Genomic DNA, 22,216 nt, shown 5'->3' with positions numbered 1-22,216 from the left:
CTCTTCAACTTGGACATTGCGACCAACCTCGAAGTCATTCTCTTCCACTTCCGAAACTTGAAATGAGGTATAAATGGTCTTGTCTTGATGTTCAAGTCCTTCAATCATCATAGGTTGACCTATTTGATCTTTCTCCGCATGAGCCAAGACTTGTAGAGAATCCCTTAACTTCTTAGCATGTGATCTTGTTATCAGTCCGACTGGAACCTTCATGTGTGTATCACCCTCACCATGTCCAGTCGTGATCACCATCTCATCACTTTCTCACATGTTTTGATTCTTTATATGATCGATATATGTATAAAGTTAGATTTCAAATTCAAGTACATAGTTGTTATTCATCCAAAACTGACCGTGTATACACTGTCAGTATATAAAAGATATCTATATATATATCCCATTCTTTTTTCTTAGATTATTTAATTATTTTTTGCCAAAAATTGATTCATGTCCTTTGTTTGGATTTTTCATAATGTCATGTATTTGTTGGTGTATTTAGTTCCCTAATTTTGACATAGTTCCAAACATGTCATATGATAATCATTCTCTTAACAAATACAATTTGCTAATCATATATACCAAAAATAATGTTTGGGTTTGGTATAGTATCATACATTGGTTAGTTTTATTTTGTTGCTAATTTTACTTAGTTCCAAACATGCTTACAATATATAACCCTCTAATAATGTAATTAAATAAATGTACCAAAAATAACTATACATACTTGAAAGAAAAGATAATTTTTTTATTGGAGAAACTATCAAGGTAAAATTGCATTGACCTGAGTCACTCGCAAATTAATTTTGGGGAAGCAAATTATTGCAGTGATATTCACTATGAGTTTGCTTCAAAATAGTGTTGTTCCTTAGACAAAAACATGCACATTATTTTGATAATTTTACGTTTATCCACTTTTCGATGTGGGCTGAAGTAGCAGAAGAAATTGTAAATCGAAGAAAAAAAATCTCAATCGACTCCACAGACCCATTTTTCTGCATTGCTTGTGTAGCTAACCAACTTGTCGGGCTTGAACCATAGGCTGATTTCATCCCTTACAGTCTTAGGGCCATCACTTCCATGAATAATATTCCTTCCAACCACAACAGCAAAGTCATCTTGATGGTTCCAGGTTCTGATTTCTGTGGATTTGTAGCTTCAATAAGTTTCCAGTTGTATTTTATTACTCCTCCACCTTCCTAAACCATGGCAATGACAGGACCAAAGCTTAGGAAGTAACAAAGGCCATTAAAGAATGGTCTTTTCCTTGAGATCATGTGTGAGGACCCGAAAAATTTCTTATTTTTATCGAATATTAATGGTTTAATTAAGTATTTATCCACCTGTTTTCCCCAAATAATTTATTACGACCATTTTAAATCCAATCGTATGAAATAATGTCTTCATTATGCTTTTAAAACGTCCCGTTAACAACTTCAATTTTCGGAGGATTGTTAGGTGAGAAATAATGAACACGAGTGTTTCAAGGTGATATTATATTCGAGAGTATGATTATCCTGGGGAAATTAAGAACGGACAATAGCAGATTAAGAAAAGTTAATCGAGAATTAAAGGTGAATAAGTTCTAAGTGAGCATATACTACTCACGCGTGGATAGTTTTCCAAAAGACGCATGGATACAAATTTATTGGAGATTTGAGGAGTTAATACTCGACTCATGTGAGGACTCGTAAAACTCCTATTAAAACCCTATTTTGAGCTTATTTAATTATTTACTTGTTCATTTATTCCGAGTATTATTTTCTAGACCTATTGAACCTAATTACGTGGAAATATAGCTTCATTATATTTTTAAAGTGACTTGTTTCAAAAATTAATTTCCAGGAGCGCGTTTAGTGAGAACAGTGAATAGTGCTTGGAAATTTTACCCGATTGAGAGTACAATAGGCTTGGAATATTAAAGACTTATACAATGGACCTAAATTAGGTATTTTAACGATTAAATACTCAAGTGATAGTTATTAGTATTATCGTTATAAGGATTTTTTGGAGGTTTCGCGTTATCGCGCTTAAATTGGTGGTACGCGTTTTCACACGCGCGATTTTAATTGAGGGACTTTAGACCCTTATTTTGGGACGAATAAGAGTGAATAATATTTACATGAATATAAGTGCATTAGAGGTTTAGTGCACTAGTGAAACAAATGCGAGAGAAATCGAGCCCAAACGCACCCTACGCGCACTATTGAGAGTTGACTTTTGCTCCATTTTACACCACACAAATGAAGCTTCTCTTGGAAGCTAAAATTGAATCAACTCTCTCTCTCTTCCTCACTAGAGCAGCTGGCCAAAGGGGAGCAAAGAACAACACCCAAGTTCTTCCATTTTCTTCTTCATTTCCCTCACCAAACTTGCACCATTTCACATCAAATTTTCACCACACTTAACTTGTTACTTGGAGAGTTCATCTAGCTATCAAAGGAGCTCACTTTCCACGGTTTTCTTGGAGCTTCAAGGGACCGAAATTCTGCTCTTGTACACCCACCAAAGTAGGTAATGATCCAACACTCTAATCTTGGCCTATGGAGGTTGTTTTACACTTAGGAGTTTAGATATTCATGTGGGTGGCTTGTTATTGTTGGAAAATTTTGAATGTGGGCTCTATGAACTCCTACTCTTGGGTTGATGGTTGATGTGGTGCTTGATGATGGATTTAATGTTGGTTTAGTGCTCAAACTGGTAGATTAATAGTGCATAGCTAGTATAAACTTCAAGGAGTGCATGAGAGAAAAAGTTCCAATTCTGCCCCTGTTTTGATCGTGCCCCTTTTTGTAAAATTTTGAGGGTTTAATGACTTGTATATGATGTTTATATATTGTATGGATAGTGTACAAAATTTCATGGAAAAATATTGAGATTTGGTTGGTCAAAGGAATTATTTTCGTGAAGCTAGTAAACCTGGAAACTGTTCCCGTAATGCTCAGACCAGCTTTCTTGTTTCGTCCATAACTCTGTGCTCCGATGTCAAAATTGAGTGCCTTCAGCGGTATTTGAAACTAGACATTCCCAGATTTCCAACGGTATAAAATGCACGTTCTGGTTCCATGTGTGTGAGCCGAACCAGCCATTTAAAGTTGGCTGTTCTGTTTCTCTGTTTTCCTGGAATGAAATGCTAAAGCTGCGACTTGAGGCTCGAATTCGAGCTAGTTGTGTGCTGAATTTCAAAATGATTTCTTCTGTTAAATTATATCTCTATGGATTTATTTTCTAATGCCATAAACCATGCTCAATTCGGAGTTAAATTGAGTGAGTTGTGATCAAAATATGGAACCTGCCCTGCTCTTGAAAACCCTTACTTTTGGACAGAATTGATGCAAGGCTTGGTGTAGACTTGCTAATTGAATTTCTTGGTGTTAATCACCCACAAATGTTGTTTTGGGATGCCCTTAGACCTTTTCTATGTAAATGGACCATGGTTGAGGTACCCTCTAGGTTAAACGTTTTGAAAACGGCAAAACGGAACTTACAAGGCAAATTGCCTTGGAAACTTTGAAACTTTGGTGATTTAGTTCACCAACTTCCCGTGCATATTTATTCATGAAATTTGGTAGAGGGGTAACCCTCATATGGTAGTATGTCCATACCAAATTTGGTGCTATTCCAAAGCCGTTTCGATGTTCAATCAAACTTCCAAAGTTCATGATTTAAGCTGAAAAACCCTTGTTTATCAAGGAAATTTTGGTAACTTTGGGTCACCATATCTCAGTGTTCAAAATTCCATTTATCATTTCACTTATTTTTTTATACTCTTGGATTGCAATTCTAATAGAGTTTAAAATTTCAAAGGCTAGTTCAAATCGAGTGAATTTTGCCGAATTTCCAAAGTTGGCCAAAAACCAACTTAAAAACTACCTTGGTAACTCAAGTTACCAACTTTGAGCCAAAATTTGAGTGCCTTCTACTTAGATTCATGGAAAGGTATCTTCTAGGAAATTTTAGTATTTTGGAAGATGTTTCCAACGGTATCAAATTTACCAATTTTTGACTTGTAGAAAATAAGTTACGATTTTTCAAAGATTGCACCAAAAATCGAAAACTTTGGAACTTTCAAAAGAAATCCGTGCGGGAACTATTCTACCAGAATCCGGCCTTGAATCCGGCCAGTCTCTGGCCGGATTAGCAGTCGGATTGGTGATGGGATTTGAAAAAAAAATGGAGGCTAGCCACTGCCTCCAACCCGGCCAAGAATCCGGCCGGATTGTGACGTGGCCCGCCTCCTTCTGATTTCGATCGTTCATTTTGCAATCTTTTTACTCGTACTTGCTTCCGTCTAATGATTTCAAGAATAATAATCTGATTTTACTCAAGTCTTGTACCCTTTTGCGAATCCAACTTCAAAGACAAACTCAAACGAAATTTTCAAAATATTTCCAAACCCTACTCGTGTTCAATCTTTCTCACCACTTGGAGACCTGTAGTAATGGTCTACTATTCGTTGTTCAGGCATGCACGAGAACCTTCAAGAGGATTCTACGGTGGAATTTTGAACTCTCGATTGAATATACTTGCTCGCATAACTTGGTGAGTGTCAAGTGTGTGTCTACTTGAATTCTATGGACTTGATTCATGCTTGGTTTGTCGAATTACATGCTTAGCCTCCTTGGTTTTGAAAAAAAATGGAGTTGGGTGTGTACTTTATCACACTCGTTCTCATTTGAAACAAATGACTCATGCTTAACATGATTTACCTGGTTTACATGACTTGAAATACCTGCTTAGACCTGTCGAATGCTTTATTACATGACATGGTGTGTTATGGCTGCATACGTCATTGGAGTGAATGTCCTCGACACTTACATGATACATGGGGGACGCCCAAACTCATAGGCCAACCTTGGGACTCGAGCCGGCATGGGCTTGGTCGGGAACCTTGGGGAGCCATGAGAATCACATGATAACCTTGATCTATTTGAGAGATCTTACTTGGCATACTCGTGGAGTATAGCCTTATAAATGTCGTGCGGGCCCGAAGCGGTGTAGGGTGGACGGATGAGAAGTAAGTGGTGATCTACGGTTTGGAAATATCAACCCGGTTGACGGAGAGTCATCGCGGGAAGATATACGAATGAACTGGCAAAGCAAGTGGAACTTAGCTCCTGAGAGCTACTATATCCTTGAATTGTTCTGCTTACTTTCACTGGCTTTATTAATTACTTGTAATTATCTCTTGGACTATTATTTGGGGACTGTTATCTGGACTACGTGCTTGCATGTGCGTTCTTGGCCTCACGAGCGTTTTGCTCACCCTGTAGATTTGTTTTCCTTAACAGGATTGGACTTGGAGAAATGTTGGAGAAACCCCTCTTGGCGTACTCTTGTTTTAGGGTTTCCGTTGCACTTTGGGGCTAGACTTGTGATTGATGTATATTTTGAATATTGATGTATTTCGAGGTCCCGATGTAATGATTGGGCAGATGTTGAATATTGATAAGCTTGAATGCTTACGCACTGATTGTATTTATGATATTTAATCGTAACGTCTAGTATTGTATTAAGCTTGGACGGAAATTGTTTGAGTCCTGGCGAGAGTTGGACAGGCGTCCCGCGGATACCCTTTGGTTCGCCTTAGGGAGAAGTGGGGGCGTCACAGTTGGTATCAGAGCTTAGGTTTTAGATCTCTGTACTGTACCCTAGGCTTAAACGTTTAGGATGCCGGACTGTGGAATTGGATTGAAAGTTAAGTGACTGCTTGTGAAAATGAAAATTAGAACCTAGGTTCGAATTAGTGGATGACAAGGAGTCTTGATATGGTGTGATACATGTGGGATAGTATGAAGTGATCGAATCTTGTTTATTTAGTGTATCTGGACCTACCTGAGCATTTACTCTTAAGTGTAAACTATAGAAGGTAATGGTGATATTAAATTGTCTCGGGGGCGCCTTCCGGTGGTCCACTATCGAGAGAGTGATCTAAGAGAGCATTGGAGAAATGGTCCGATATGCTGGACTAGGACTTCATGTGAATTTCAAAAGACTTGCTCGAGCCCAAATAGTGGGGTGTTAATAGTGGTCGATCATTGGAAGTGGCTATCCGAAGAAACTAGAGTGATTCGAAGGGATGATCGAGAAGTGAGGACAATTGCGGATGCCTAGACTACTAGAATTCCTGAAATTGAAATTGAAATACTTAAGGAGCGAGGGAGACAAAGGCTCCTAGTGAGAAGCTTCAAAAGCTAAGAACCGACTTGTTAGGGTAGTGCCCGAAATTAAAGACAAGATGGATGAGTCAGTAGCTGGGTGTGTTACCTTGGTTGAATGAGTGGAGAATGACAAGATATTCGATAAGGGACATGAGATCTAAAACTCCTAGTGCTGGAAATGAAATTGATCCTATGGAGGTAGTGAAGACTTTTGGGTTCTGCCAATCACTAATTTAGTGATTTAAACTATTTTAATAGTTTTTGCCAAAGATAGACAGGGTGACGCTCGCTTAAAGGCCGTTGTATTTTGTGTCTTGTTTCAATATGTTTCCTACCTTTTGAGGCAATTAAACATTTCTCATGACATGTTTGACCTTACTTGCTTTATGATTTCAAATCCATGATTGGGGTTATACGTATTTGCGATTATCTCAGCGTCTTCCCTTTTATTCTCATATTTGTTTAGCGTGATCAAAGTCTCACTTTTCAAACTTCGTTTAGGTGCATTCATTTCATGCCATGTTTATATGACTGTTAAAGTTATGAGTGGCCAAATAAGTAAAAAGGGACCGAGGGCGAGGGGTTAGGCCACCCCAAGCTCCAGGGATAATTAGGGAACGATTGCTGGATTGAACCGAAACCCTAGAAATGAAGGAAAACACCTACATAGCTCCCACTATTGACCATACGACTGATATCCTAGAACGGTTGGTTGAGTACCAAAGCTCTGGACCAATAAGCCAACCTAAGAACCAGGAGAGGTGTGAAAATGAAATGATTCTTGAAGGACGTCTATCTAGGTTTCACGGGGGACCTAACCTTGAAACAGTAAGGTTGATTTGAAAGGATACAATAAGGCACTAATGGGACTACGAGATTTTGATCTCTTTTCGAACAACTTCATAGACAAGTATCGAAGATTGAAGTAAGACATGAAAAACTTTATATCAAGGAATAGAGTCCCCATATCTGGTTGTAATTGGAATTAATGGTAGTGATTTTATGGAGACTTAAGAACTCACCCATGTTCGGCAGAGAATAACTAAGATTTATATTTCGGGGTGACCTACAAACAAAAGAATGAAAGAGTAATCTGGCTCGAACTTCCATTATGCATAGCTACTCTTTTGATCCTTTGATTTGCCTGGCGGGTTAGCATTTGACTTAAGCCAACTGGTAAGATGACAACTTTGGAAGAAATGCGTAAGGAATTGGACCTTCTTCGAAATGAGGTAGAATTTCAAAGGAAATTGGCTGACTACTGGGAAGGACGGTGGAAACAAGAATATGCAGAGAAAATTGAATTACTACGCCAGAATGTAGAATTAGAGAAGAAATGCAAAGAAAATCCTCGAACTGGCCAAGCCGCCACTTCTCATGCAAATTGTGGATACTGCGGCAAGGTTAACCACGTTGAGGCCGAGTGCTGGATGAAACAAGGAAAGTGTCTGGGGTGCGGTAGTACCAAGCATAAGATTTCGGATTGCCCTAGAGCTTTTAAAAAAGAGGAAGTACTCAATAGCCAACTAGGTCCACCGCAAAGCGATCAAGTGCCAGATGGGAGTAATTAGTACTAATGGCTATGAACGGGGTCCTAGTAGTGAAGGTTTCACAGATTGAGATGGTTTGACTTCACTCGAGGAATAGAGATTGTAGTTTTACCCTAGACTAGGCTAGCACCTTTGGAGGTTGTGATCTTTTGAAAAAGAGAAAAGTCTTTTGTTGTTTTGTATCCTGGCAACTTGACATGTTTTGCTACAATCCTGTCGTTTCTCCTTTTCCTTTTGAGAGGATTTGATAAACCTCTTCCAACTGGATGTAATTATTATGATCTTTATGACTCATGAAAATTTACTTCGCTTTTAATTGTTTTTATGACTTACACGTATGTTTAAATCCTGCCCCACGCCCTTAGAATTATAATAAGACACGAATGGTATTGGATGTGATCGAGATTTTGCTTGAGAATATAGACCACCTGAGGTCTTGATAGTGACTAGAGATCGGGACCGAAGTGAGGACTTAGCGTTGAAATGGGATTCAATGTTTGAAATGCCAATTTGAGATATTAAAATCGGTGGATTTGAGTTAGTGAAAGGAAATAATTAATGGATTCAATGTGCCTAACGATTAAGGACTAGATATCGTATTTGGAATGAAGGCTAGAAGCTATGTATTTATAGATTATGGAGTCTGGAGCGATGTGACCATTAAGAACAACTACCTTTTGTCTTACATGGATAAGAATTCGATAATTTGTAAGGAGCCGTGATCCTATTTAAGTTGGATTTAAAGTAGAGATATTACCCATTTGGGAACCCTAGGAACTAATGTGGTTAATACCGCTTTCAAATTAAGACATGGACACTCTAAAATTTTTGGTACACCCTTCGAGTTGACGGATGCACTAGAAGCATTTATGGACCCAAGGTATCGGAGTTAAACCGTATTTGGACAAATCGGTGGAGGCATTTATTGATGATATATCGATATACTCTAGTGTTTGAGAAGGTCATGAAAGACACTTGATGGTAGTTTTACGAACCTCGAGAGAACGGCAACTTTTGTTAAGTTCAATAACTGTGAGTTCGATTAAAAGAAATAGCCTTTCTAGGTTATACAGTATCTAAGGAAGGAATTATTATTGACTCAGCTAAAATGAAAGATTGTATAAGAGGAAACGACCAGAAAAGCATATTGAAATTTGGAATTCTCGGAGTTAGCCGAATACTACCTTTGGTTTATCAAGGATTTTTGTAAGAGTGCAAGACTTGGCAAACCATTTGAGGTTCTAAATATAAGGGAAAATCTTGAGATGAAGAATGTTAATCGGTGTACATGTGTAGGAGGTAATTTTGTGATTTACACAGATGATTCAAAGGATGGTTTAGAATGTATATTAATAAAACATGATAAGGTGATTGTATATGCCTCTAGGAAGTTAAAATATTATGAGAGGAAGTAGCCAACTCCTGATTGGGAGTAAATAACTACAATATTTGCCTTAAAGAAGTGAAGATATTGCCTATATGAGGTAGACATGAGGCCGATTAAGTTGCTCTATGACTCGGAAGTTAAAATGCTTATTGAAGAAAAAAATCAAGGTTTGATTGCTAGTCGAATGAATGGAAATTGTCAAGTATAAGTTGGAAAAACGTAAAGCTAAGAAACCGATTTGTTAGGGTAGTGCCCGAAATTAAAGACAGGATGGATGAGTCGTGGCTAGGTTTGTTACCTTGGTTGAATGAGTGGAGAATGACAAGATATTCGATAAGGGACATGAGATCTAAAACTCCTAGTGCTGGAAATGAAATTGATCCTATGGAGGTAGTGAAGACTTTTGGGTTCTGCCAATCACTAATTTAGTGATTTAAACTATTTTAATAGTTTTTGCCAAAGATAGACAGGGTGACGCTCGATAGTTTTCCAAAAGACGCATGGATACAAATTTATTGGAGATTTGAGGAGTTAATACTCGACTCATGTGAGGACTCGTAAAACTCCTATTAAAACCCTATTTTGAGCTTATTTAATTATTTACTTGTTCATTTATTCCGAGTATTATTTTCTAGACCTATTGAACCTAATTACGTGGAAATATAACTTCATTATATTTTTAAAGTGACTTGTTTCAAAAATTAATTTCTGGGAGCGCGTTTAGTAAGAACAGTGAATAGTGCTTGGAAATTTTACCCGATTCAGAGTACAATAGGCTTGGAATATTAAAGACTTATACAATGGACCTAAATTATGTATTTTAACGATTAAATACTCAAGTGATAGTTATTAGTATTATCGTTATAAGGATTTCTTGGAGGTTTCGCGTTATCGCTCTTAAATTGGTGGTACGCGTTTTCACACGCGCGATTTTAATTGAGGGACTTTAGACCCTTATTTTAGGATGAATAAGAGTGAATAATATTTATATGAATATAAGTGCATTAGAGGTTTAGTGCACTAGTGAAACAAATGCGAGAGAAATCGAGCCCAAACGCACCCTACGCGCACTATTGAGAGTTGACTTTTGCTCCATTTTACACCACACAAATGAAGCTTCTCTTGGAAGCTAAAATTGAATCAACTCTCTCTCTCTTCCTCACTAGAGCAGCTGGCCAAAGGGGAGCAAAGAACAACACCCAAGTTCTTCCATTTTCTTCTTCATTTCCCTCACCAAACTTGCACCATTTCACATCAAATTTTCACCACACTTAACTTGTTACTTGGAGAGTTCATCTAGCTATCAAAGGAGCTCACTTTCCACGGTTTTCTTGGAGCTTCAAGGGACCGAAATTCTGCTCTTGTACACCCACCAAAGTAGGTAATGATCCAACACTCTAATCTTGGCCTATGGAGGTTGTTTTACACTTAGGAGTTTAGATATTCATGTGGGTGGCTTGTTATTGTTGGAAAATTTTGAATGTGGGCTCTATGAACTCCTACTCTTGGGTTGATGGTTGATGTGGTGCTTGATGATGGATTTAATGTTGGTTTAGTGCTCAAACTGGTAGATTAATAGTGCATAGCTAGTATAAACTTCAAGGAGTGCATGAGAGAAAAAGTTCCAATTCTGCCCCTGTTTTGATCGTGCCCCTTTTTGTAAAATTTTGAGGGTTTAATGACTTGTATATGATGTTTATATATTGTATGGATAGTGTACAAAATTTCATGGAAAAATATTGAGATTTGGTTGGTCAAAGGAATTATTTTCGTGAAGCTAGTAAACCTGGAAACTGTTCCCGTAATGCTCAGACCAGCTTTCTTGTTTCGTCCATAACTCTGTGCTCCGATGTCAAAATTGAGTGCCTTCAGCGGTATTTGAAACTAGACATTCCCAGATTTCCAACGGTATAAAATGCACGTTCTGGTTCCATGTGTGTGAGCCGAACCAGCCATTTAAAGTTGGCTGTTCTGTTTCTCTGTTTTCCTGGAATGAAATGCTAAAGCTGCGACTTGAGGCTCGAATTCGAGCTAGTTGTGTGCTGAATTTCAAAATGATTTCTTCTGTTAAATTATATCTCTATGGATTTATTTTCTAATGCCATAAACCATGCTCAATTCGGAGTTAAATTGAGTGAGTTGTGATCAAAATATGGAACCTGCCCTGCTCTTGAAAACCCTTACTTTTGGACAGAATTGATGCAAGGCTTGGTGTAGACTTGCTAATTGAATTTCTTGGTGTTAATCACCCACAAATGTTGTTTTGGGATGCCCTTAGACCTTTTCTATGTAAATGGACCATGGTTGAGGTACCCTCTAGGTTAAACGTTTTGAAAACGGCAAAACGGAACTTACAAGGCAAATTGCCTTGGAAACTTTGACACTTTGGTGATTTAGTTCACCAACTTTCCGTGCATATTTATTCATGAAATTTGGTAGAGGACTAACCCTCATATGGTAGTATGTCCATACCAAATTTGGTGCTATTCCAAAGCCGTTTCGATGTTCAATCAAACTTCCAAAGTTCATGATTTAAGCTGAAAATCCCATGTTTATCAAGGAAATTTTGGTAACTTTGGGTCACCATATCTCAGTGTTCAAAATTCCATTTATCATTTCACTTATTTTTTTATACTCTTGGATTGCAATTCTAATAGAGTTTAAAATTTCAAAGGCTAGTTCAAATCGAGTGAATTTTGCCGAATTTCCAAAGTTGGCCAAAAACCAACTTAAAAACTACCTTGGTAACTCAAGTTACCAACTTTGAGCCAAAATTTGAGTGCCTTCTACTTAGATTCATGGAAAGGTATCTTCTAGGAAATTTTAGTATTTTGGAAGATGTTTCCAACGGTATCAAATTTACCAATTTTTGACTTGTAGAAAATAAGTTACGATTTTTCAAAGATTGCACCAAAAATCGAAAACTTTGGAACTTTCAAAAGAAATCCGCGCGGGAACTATTCTACCAGAATCCGGCCAGTTTCTGCCTAGATTAGCGGCCGGATTGGTGATGGGATTTTTAAAAAAATGGAGGCTAGCCACTGCCTCCAACCCGGCCAAGAATCCGGCCGGATTGTGACGTGGCCCGCCTCCTTCCGATTTCGATCGTTCGTTTTGCAATCCTTTTACTCATACTTGCTTCCGTCCAATGATTTCAAGAATAATAATCCAATTTTACTCTAGTCTTGTACCCTTTTGCGTATCCAACTTCAAAGACAAACTCAAACGAAATTCCAAAATATTTTCAAACCCTACTCGTGTTCAATCTTTCTCACCACTTGGGGACCTGTAGTAATGGTCTACTATTCGTTGTTCAGGCACGCACGAGGACCTTCAAGAGGATCCTACGGTGGAGGTTTGAACTATCGGTTGAATCTACTTGCTCGCATAACTTGGTGAGTGTCAAGTGTGTGTCTACTTGAATTCTATGGACTTGATTCATGCTTGGCTTGTCGAATTACATGCTTAGCCTCCTTGATTTTGAAAAAAATGGAGTCGAGTGTGTACTTTATCGCACTCGTTCTCATTTGAAACAAATGACTCATGCTTAACATGATTTACCTGGGTTACATGACTTGAAATACCTGTTTAGACCTGTCGAATGCTTTATTACATGACATGGTGTGCTATGGCTGCATACGTCGTTGGAGTGAATCTCCTCGACACTTACATGATACATAGGGGACGCCCAAACTCATAGGCCGATCTTGGGACTCGAGCCGGCATGGGCTTGGTCGGGAACCTTGGGGAGCCTTGAGAATCACATGATAAGTTTGATCTATTTGAGAGATCTTGCTTGGCATACTCGTGGAGTATAGCCTTATAAATGTCGTGCGGGCCCGAAGCGGTGTAGGGTGGACGGATGAGAAATAAGTGGTGATCTACGGTTTGGAAATATCAACCCGGTTGACGGAGAGTCATCGTGGGTGTAGACACCAAATTTTGGTGTAATTTCATTTACTAATTATTTTTTTTTAGTCTGTGCTCGTTTTTTTCACTTTTTGGTTTTTAGTTTTTTAGTTTTTTGTGTTATTATTATTTTTAAGTTTTTAGCATAGAATTTCTTGAAAATGAAAAAAAAGGAAAAAGAAGAAAAAAGTGAAAAATGATGAAAAATGAAAAATGAAAGGAAAAGAATGAAAATGGCAAAAATAGGTGGAAGTGTGCATGTTGAACAAGTGTACAAAACAATCATGGGACAAGTGTCCCTTTTGTTTAATTGACAACACAACATTTAGGAGGACACTTGTTTAGCTTAGAAGGGAGGTTTGAGAATTGGAAGGAAAAAAAGAAAAGAGGCCACGGATGAGAGAAAAACAGAAAAAGGGTGGAGGTTTTCAACGAGAGCAAGAAAAACAGGGGAGAGGATTCGGCTAAAGAGGAGAGCAAAAAGAAAAAACAGAGAAGGGGGCTTCGGTTGAAAGGGGAAGACAACAAACCAGAGAGAAAAGGAAAACCGCGAAGAGGGGGAACAATCAGAATAGGGAGCTGGCTAAAGAGGCAAGCAATGAAAAATCAGAGAAGAAAAACCAGAAGGCAGCGGAAGAAATGGGGGGAGGAGTTTCGGCAAAGCAACGAAAAACAGAGCAAGGCAGGAGCAACTAGAGGAGAAAAACAGAGGGGAAGAAATCTGGAAAAATTGGGGAAGTTCTCGGATGAATCCGAAACAAAAAGGAGGGAACCGGTGGGTAAGCAAAACGAAAGGAAGAGCTGAGAACAGAGGACACGAGGACAGAAGGCTGCGGGCAAGGGACCAGAGAAACAGAGGAAGAGCTGGAACCACTGCCACCCGGAGCTGCCATCGCCGGAATCCGCCACTGCCAACCCCCCCGTCCCTGGCCACTGCTATCAGCAAGGCCTCGCCGAGGAAACGTGAATGGTCCTGAATCCCAGAATTTGAGAGATATGTCGAAGAAGGAGATGGGTTTGGGTTGGATGCTATAATTAAAGCACACCGCTGGAATCTGCCGTCGTCCACAAATTTCACCAAGCAAGAGCACCGTAAGTTTTTTCTTCCCTCTTTAAATTTCAGTTTCGGTCAAGTTATTGAAATGGTTTGCTGGGAGCATTTTGTTTCAATTTTGGTGCTGATTGTTCATGTTTCTTTGAAATACATATGCTTCGTATGTTGACTGGGCAAGAATCCTTGTTGTTGTTGATAATTTTGAGGCCAATTGTAGCTCCAATGGAACAAAAAAGTAGTGAAATCTTTAATGCCCGTAACCTGTTCGGCGAAATGCCCAACTGAGAATTTTAATTGCAAGATAACTTGTCTGCATCTCCATGTGAAGAAAACAGCTAAGCCGGCCAATCCCTTTCCTCATATTTTGAGAACTTTTGATGCATGCCGTTTTACATTTTTGCTGTTTCCTTTTATTTCCTGTCATATGAATCCGAGCTAGTGTTTTGGGGAAATTTTGTTGTCTGTTGGAATGATTGCAACTAAAACTAAATCTCTGGTTTAGCTGATTGAAAAGAACGGTAATGTTGATTGATGTAGCTCGGTGAGGAAGATAATGATTTCTCCAAAGTTGCAATTCCCGACTCTTTATTTCTCCTTCTTTGTAATTTAACCCCAAGGCTTCCAGAACTTCATAATTCGACCCCAAAACCCTCATAAGTCCTTCGATTAGGTCCCTACTTTAGTTTTGTTTGAACCTCTCATGTGTCCCTTATTCTGATGTGGCCCAAAATTGTGAAAATGAGCTCGTTCTTTCTTTAGATTTAAATTAACTCTTAATATGCATAAGAAGTCTTTTAGTTAGATTAATTCTTGTTTTTTATCATTATGATGACTTGATAATTTAGTTGTTTTGCTAATCATGTTGGTTTTAGTTTTATGGGTTTGAGTTTTTTTGGATAAATTTGTTTGATTGGGATTGAGAATTGGGTTTGATAAATTTGTTTGGGTCTCTGGCTTGGGCTTAGGAAGTAGAAGCCCACCAGATTTGTTGGAAGTTTTGGGGTCATAAACAATAGGCTGGCCCATTCTTTTGTTTCGGACTCCTGTTGGGCTAAAGGGTTAAATCCCATCAGTTTGGTTGGATCATTCTTGGGGTCAGAATAGTAGACTAGTCCATCTTTTTTTGCTTGGGTTTCGATTGGGCTAGGAAGGCTTTGGCCCAAGTAAATAAATAAAATGGCCCAGTGGCTTGATCCATTAGGAAACCAGAGGACGAATTTGCAAATCAGTCCCTGTACTTTTCTTTAATTTCTCTGTGGCCCTAGATATTTTCAACTTCTTTCAATTGGGTCCTTAACTTAATTGCAAATAGGCCCTTGAATTTTATTTTTCTTTAATTTTGACCCCAAAACTTTGTTAATTTTTGCAATCAAGTCCTCTTTTCTTTTGACTTCTTACATGTGGGTTGCTGACATGATTTAATTGATTCAAATTCATGCTTATTTTTATCCTTTGTGATTATTTGCCAAATAAATTGGTGCCTTGACCTTTTCTTTGTATTTTGGAGGGTAAATAGTTGATTTCATTTCATTGGGCCCCAATTCAAGGGAGGTAACCTCTATCTCTTTGATTTTATTTTTCCTATGTGAACCAACGTGCTACGTGAGAATATGCATGTCTACTTTGCTTTCTTTGCCTTTCTTTTATTTATGTCATTTACTTTTGCTTTTTATTGAAGTTATTCTTTATGGGGTATGTGTACACCTCTTGGCTTGTAATAGTTAGGGATTTAATTATTTTATTCCTTTTCCCCCTTTTAGATTGTAGTAGGGTCTCCCTAATGTAATAGATAGGGCTTGGAGGAGCATTCAATGAAGACCTATCGAAGTCATGTGCCTAGCTAGCAAATGTAATAGTTAGGGCTTTAATTGTCTTATGTGTCATGCATGCTTAGTTACTACGTGTTAATTTGCTTTGTTAGGGCCTCGCATCTAGTCGAGCATGCTAAATGTTATGTGCTATGTGTTTATAAGTGTTTGGCATGTCTACTCGCTTTCCATAGCCTAAATGAATATGATGGATGAATGTACGTTTCCACTAGTCCAACGCTAGTCGGAATTCATAGAATGGGCTAGTCCAACGCTAGACCCTTAGGGATTTCCCCTCGTTAGTACATGTTTGCATGTTCATTACATGTCATGCATTCTTTTTAGTTTTATCATTTTGCATGCTCCTCGATTCCCCTTTCCCCTCATTTTAGGATTTTTGCACCCCATACTAGCAATAGGGTTCATTTTGCTTGAGTGTCCCCTTCCGATAAGGGAAACGAGCGAGTGTGGCTACTCGATAGCCTTAGCACGCTAGTTTTGCCTTCTAATCAAAAGGAAAATCAAGTCACGATTTAGGTCTCCCCGTACCCAATATGCATGAATTCCCTAAGCTCATGCATTCTCAATCCACTCTATCATTACACTTTCACTTTTGTCTCATTTGCACACATGCACCTTTTTATCACTTTCACTTGCTTTTCTATCTTCACTTGCACACGAACACTTTTTTATCTCCACTTGCACACAAACCCTTTTATCTTCACTTGCACACGAACCCTTTTATCTTCACTTGCACACGAACATTTTTATCTTCACTCGCACACGAGTACTTTCATCTACATTTGCACACCTTCACTTATATCTTATTACTTTTATCATTTTTCTCACTTCACACAAACTCACACTTTCACATGGCATGCATTCCACTCATTTTTCACGTCATTTAGGTGTAGGTGTGACCTCTCCAAAAGGATCATTATTGGGCTTCACAAATAATGTGATTGGCACCACTCAACCTTTGAAGAGAAATTTCCCCCAATACCCCTAGGTCTAGGTTTTTGCATTCATATAGACATATCCAATACACGATACATACCTTGGGTAGAAAAATTAGGAAAAATTGGTTTAAGTCACGCAACTAGCCTTGGCTAGGTCAAAGGGGTGCCTTGGATTTTTTTATCCTTGCCTTCCCCTTCGTCAAATGTGACCCCCGATCCCTCTTTTGGTTACGCAGACCCAAAAGTTCTCAAAAAGGGTTTATTTACTTTTTTATTCAAAAACAAAAACCATTTTTGGGTGACTTGGTACACCCTAACTCTATACCAAGTGGCGACTCCATTTTTGATACAAAAACCCTTTTGAACTTCACTTGGCCAAATCGTCGCATTCTAAGTCCCATGGCCTTTTACTTTTCATTCCGCACACGTTCACATGTATATCACTCACACACACCACTCACATCATTTATTCAAAAAGTGGGGCGCGACAGTTGGCGACTCCACTGGGGACTTCCTAAGTGGGTCCGAGCATTTGATTTAGCCATTCTTTTCCTTTTTCTACCCCTTTTATGTATAGCATGTGGATATTAGGATTGCATTTTTCATTTTTAGGACCTTTTGTCTTATGTACGTAATCAAACCAATCCCTCGACTCACGAATGTATGTTTGAACGAATGTTTACTTGTTATCTCGCGCTTGCATTGCATTTTGGGAGGTATGGGTCACCCTAGAGCCTCGCGTTGGTTCTTGACCCTTCCCCTCCAAACGAGCACTAGCATACGAGCATACGCTTTACTTCTTTTATCCCTTTTATTTTTCTTTAGTGGCTTGTCACGCCACTCCACCCTATTAGGATTAGGTGACTCACTTGGACATGTGATCACGACACGATGTGTGTGTAGCATGTTCCAATGGGTCACTCAATCTTCCGCTTAAAGCTATTGGTTGATAGCCTTTAGCTTTTGGTCGAAGATTGAGGTTTTGATAGATTCACTCAAACACGTAGTCGTGACACGATGTGTGCGTAGCGGTGTTTGGGGAGTCGCTCGAGCCACCGACAAAGAATCTTGGGATTGATGACCCTTGATTTCTAAGTCTGAAGGCTCGGGGACCTGAGCTTATCGAGTCTAGATGCATTAACCAACCCCAACCTCATGCATCCATAGTAGAATTGCCTAAGGTAGAGTCTGCCTTATCCTGTTAGGGACACTATTCACGAGGGGAGGGGTCCAACCCCTTTTTCCTTTTTATTGCTTTGTTTCTTTGATTGCTTTATCTTGTTGTTATAATGTGTTATGTGTACTATCAATTGCACTAACCATTTTTTTGTTTTCTTGGCCTGCATTCATGTGCCATAGCAATAAGGGGCCTCTTTGGCACTCTTTTAGTGACTCATCCACTAGATAGCTCACATGTCTAAATTTCAGTCTTTGCACTTACCTTTCAGTAAATACATTTCATGTTTAGACCTTTTCCCCCGTTGCATTATTTATATCCTTTAGGCCATATTTGTCACATATTTATATCGCTTTAATAAACTGGCATCACGCATAAACCCTAGAAAGGGAATGCCATTTAGGGGATCCCGTGTTAGGAATAAGCCACCCCATGTCTCGGATATATAATCCAAATGAGACTTGCACGTTTACATTTTGTACCATCCAAAGGGGTAGTGCACGAGGTAAGGTAGGATCCGATCATTTTCATAGAGTGATTTTTGGAATATGAGCATCTAATAATCATTTTTTGGCCATTTTCTCAAAATTGGTAAAATTCCCTTGCGTAAAAGGACATTAATTCGAAGAAAATTCACAAATGATTCCTCATTGTTGAGACGATAAATATAGAGGCCAAATTTTGATTTTAGAGGCTCATAGGCCAAGGCATTGTAATGATTTCTTGAAACCACCCAGTGGGCGAATAATTCAATCGATTTTTGAACAAATCATCCATCTTATCCAATCCATTTTTTCTTTTCAATTCATTCAATTTTAGTACAATCTAATCATTTTTGAATAAATTCATTTCATCCAATTCACTTGACCAATTTACCCTTTTTAGGGTCACCCGGTCGATTTTTGAATAAATCATCAAATCATTTGACCAATTTACCCTTTTTAGGGTCATTCGGTCGATTTTGAATAAATCATCAATTCATTTGACCAATTTACCCTTTTTAGGGTCTTTTGACCAATTTACCCTTTTTAGGGTCTTTCGGCCGATTTTTGAATAAATCCCTAATTCAATTTCATTCATTTGACCAATTTACCCATTTTTAGGGCAACCGAGCCGATTTTGAATAAATCAAGTTTCGTTCAATCTATTTGATCAATTTACCCTTTTTAGGGTGATCTGATTAATTTTGGATAAATTAAATCATTCATTTGACCTGTTTCCCTTTTTAGGGTAATCCGGTCGATTTTTAATAAATTGTCAATTTCACTCGACTAATTAGGGTTTCAATGTCGAATTTCAAAATGGAAAACCTAGTCGATTTTGAGAAAAGCATCCATTGCATCCAGCCATTTGATTAGTTGGAGTTTTGACCCGTGCTTCACTGGGAAAAGTTCCAATCTCTTCGATAGGAAGTTCGTCAAGGTCAAACCCGTGCGTTTTTGCAAATTCTTGTATCGATCAAAAGTGATCAATCCATTCGGACGTTGACCTCATTTTGACAAAGTGTCTCTCGTCACTCCAATTGACCAAATTTTTCAAAATTATTTTTCACTCAATGAGTTGATCAGATCCGTCAGGTATGGTATAGTGCCTACCCTAGAGGATTGCATTTTCATGCTAGGCCTACCCTTGGCATAAAAGGGTTCCCCCATAGGACATGCATACCGATTTTATATTCTTGTTTACTAACTCGGGGTATTTTTCTTTTGTTTCCCCCTCCCCTGCATTCATAAAAAAGGTTTCAATAAGATGAAAATATTTCCCTATATTGGATAACAATTTTTTTTTGATCCGATAAAGTTTGGAAAGTATTATTTGATTCTTGGGCAGATCCAATAATGGAAACCTGAAAGATCCATCTGAAAGCTCTAGGCTAAGAGCTTCTAAGAGATTTCATAATTGCTTTCAAGGAAGATTCTGTATATTTGACTTGTTAATATATTTTTGTGTCAAAAGAGAAGGAGACAAAAGGGATATATATGTGGAGCTCTTTAGAAGCTTTCTATTCTCATTTGTATCATAATTGAACGAGAAATTTTGTTTCAAACTTTTTCAGCAATAAAATTGTGTATATTTAGGTACATTTCATTCTTTATTCTTATTCATTGGAGATTTCATGATGAATTTTGAGAAATAAGACCAAATTGAGATTTTTTCAACCTATAGGCTGAATTTCACAAGTGTACACTCTTTAAAATCCTCATGTACACTAGGTTGGTGATCCGAGCTATACAATAAGAGTGCTCAAAAATTGAAGGAGGTCACTCAAAAGGCCCAATGAGATACCTTTTCTCCTTCACTTAACCCCAGAATAAAATCAGTCACATTGATTGATAAATTGCAAATTGGGACAATCTTTGCTTGGAAAAATTCACATTGGTTTAATTGGATTCAATCACATCTAAGTGAAAGCAAAAATGTGCATCATTCTTGTTTATTTTGAAAATTTAGAATGATACTTTGAGCATTCGTTTCTCTACCTATACACATTTTATCATTTGCTCTCCCATTTGAGCCTTTAAAAGAATAATTTCGTTTCAAATAAGAGCCCTAATGATCACTACCCTTCATTGGAAAATTTTCAAATATCAAGAGGGGAATGGATTCTTAATGACCATTTCGTTACTTTGGTTGTCATGAGGTGTAAGAATGACGCTTTGGCCGTCGTTTCTACAACCTAAACACTGATCATCCCTTGCATCCCTATTTGAGCAAAATTGGTGGTTCTTTTTCGAGTGCACATATGATCGCACCCCACATTGGGGAAGGAGATTGGAGAATTTTGGAAAAAAAGGGAAAAGAAAGGGGGAAAGAGAACCGCAAGTTGGGGAAATTTGATTCCACTTGGGTTCCAATTTTGAAAAAGAGAAAAGGAAGAGATTTGTCCGCGTGGATCACCTATGTTTCACAAATATGGATGAACAAGGGTCTTCCCCAATCAGTTAATTCAGATACATGCCAGAAATTTCCTATTAATGAAAGTTTCCTTTCAGAGTTATTGTAAGGAACGGAATACAAGTCAGGCCATCTTCTTTTCCAATCAAACGTTCTATCCCTAGTTATCCCTTTTGAGCCTTCAGAATAAAATACTTCATTTGGCACCCCCTGAGAATCGCAAACCCCACACTGGGGCAAGTTGGGTTGAAAAAGAAAATTTCAAGAAGCGAAAAAGTGAAAACCCACAAAATCAAAAGGCAAAAGAAGAAAAGAGAACCTCAGTTCAAAAGTAAACTGGGGCAAATTTTGTGAAATTTCAAAGAATGGCAAAAAGGCCGAAAAGTCAAAAGGAAAAAGAAAAATGAAAGTGAAAAGCCTCAATTGAGCAAAAACTGAGGCAAATTCTGATTTTACCCTAAAATAGGGTTGGCGCAACAATGCGAACTCAGATTCTTCAAACCAGTTCTGAAATCCGTTTTCAAGCCTTAACTTTTCTAAGCACCCCACCTGACCCCATTACAAAGCCGAAAGTCCTGACTTCTGTTCTTTGCACTGGCCTTGTCAAGGAAATCTCTGATGTCGAAAATTTTAGCTGTATTTCTGAATTGATTAGGTGTGAGGTTGACACTGCTCTTCATGTGAAAGCCCGCGAGGGTCTTTTTGGAAAAGAGGGAAAAAGAAAAGAGAAACGAGCGGAATGAATGCAAAAGAAAGATGCAAAAAGATTCGATGCTGTTGGGTGATGATAAAAAAAAGTCCAAGAATTTGGAGTCCAGATGAGGGCAATGTTGAAAATGCGATCTTCGGTGCAATGTCCTTTGAAAATTATTTCTTTAGCTATCGTTTTCAAGCCAAATTACAAGCTAATAAAGTCCATCGTTGACTTATTCCTTCATGACAATCCAAAGTGAGGATTATGCTCATAAAAATCCATCGATCACTCATGATCATAAGGGTATAACCAGATTTCACATGTTTAGCTATCATTTCTACCCAAAATTTTGCAAGCCCATGAAGCTTATACGTTGACTAAATTTTCTTAAAAAATAAGGGTGACAAACTCTTTGCTTTCACTAAGATGTGATATTGAATAGAGTACATACAATTGGGGCACAAAATAAGCCAAGTCTTGACCTTCCATTTCCTTTAGCCATTTCCAAATCAGAAATAACACCCCATTCGATTAGCCCTGAAAGATGAGCCAACAAGAAGTGGTGACCCGCCACTCTGGGCACCGATGCTAAAAGTGAGGATGAAAATTTGGTGTTATTCTGAGA

The 22,216-nt window shown here is 38.3% G+C and overlaps 1 pseudogene; it reads right to left on the bottom strand.

The window, feature by feature from the left end:
* Window positions 1-966: 966 nt before the first annotated feature.
* Window positions 967-22,216, bottom strand: part of LOC113764580 — a 33,729-nt pseudogene continuing 12,479 nt past the window's right edge.

The sequence above is a fragment of the Coffea eugenioides genome, chromosome 3, assembly GCF_003713205.1.
Source record: "Coffea eugenioides isolate CCC68of chromosome 3, Ceug_1.0, whole genome shotgun sequence".
In the NCBI taxonomy this organism is placed as follows: Eukaryota; Viridiplantae; Streptophyta; class Magnoliopsida; order Gentianales; family Rubiaceae; genus Coffea; species Coffea eugenioides.
Note: the sequence above shows the minus strand (reverse complement) of the source record. Positions and strands in the feature narration are given on the sequence as shown.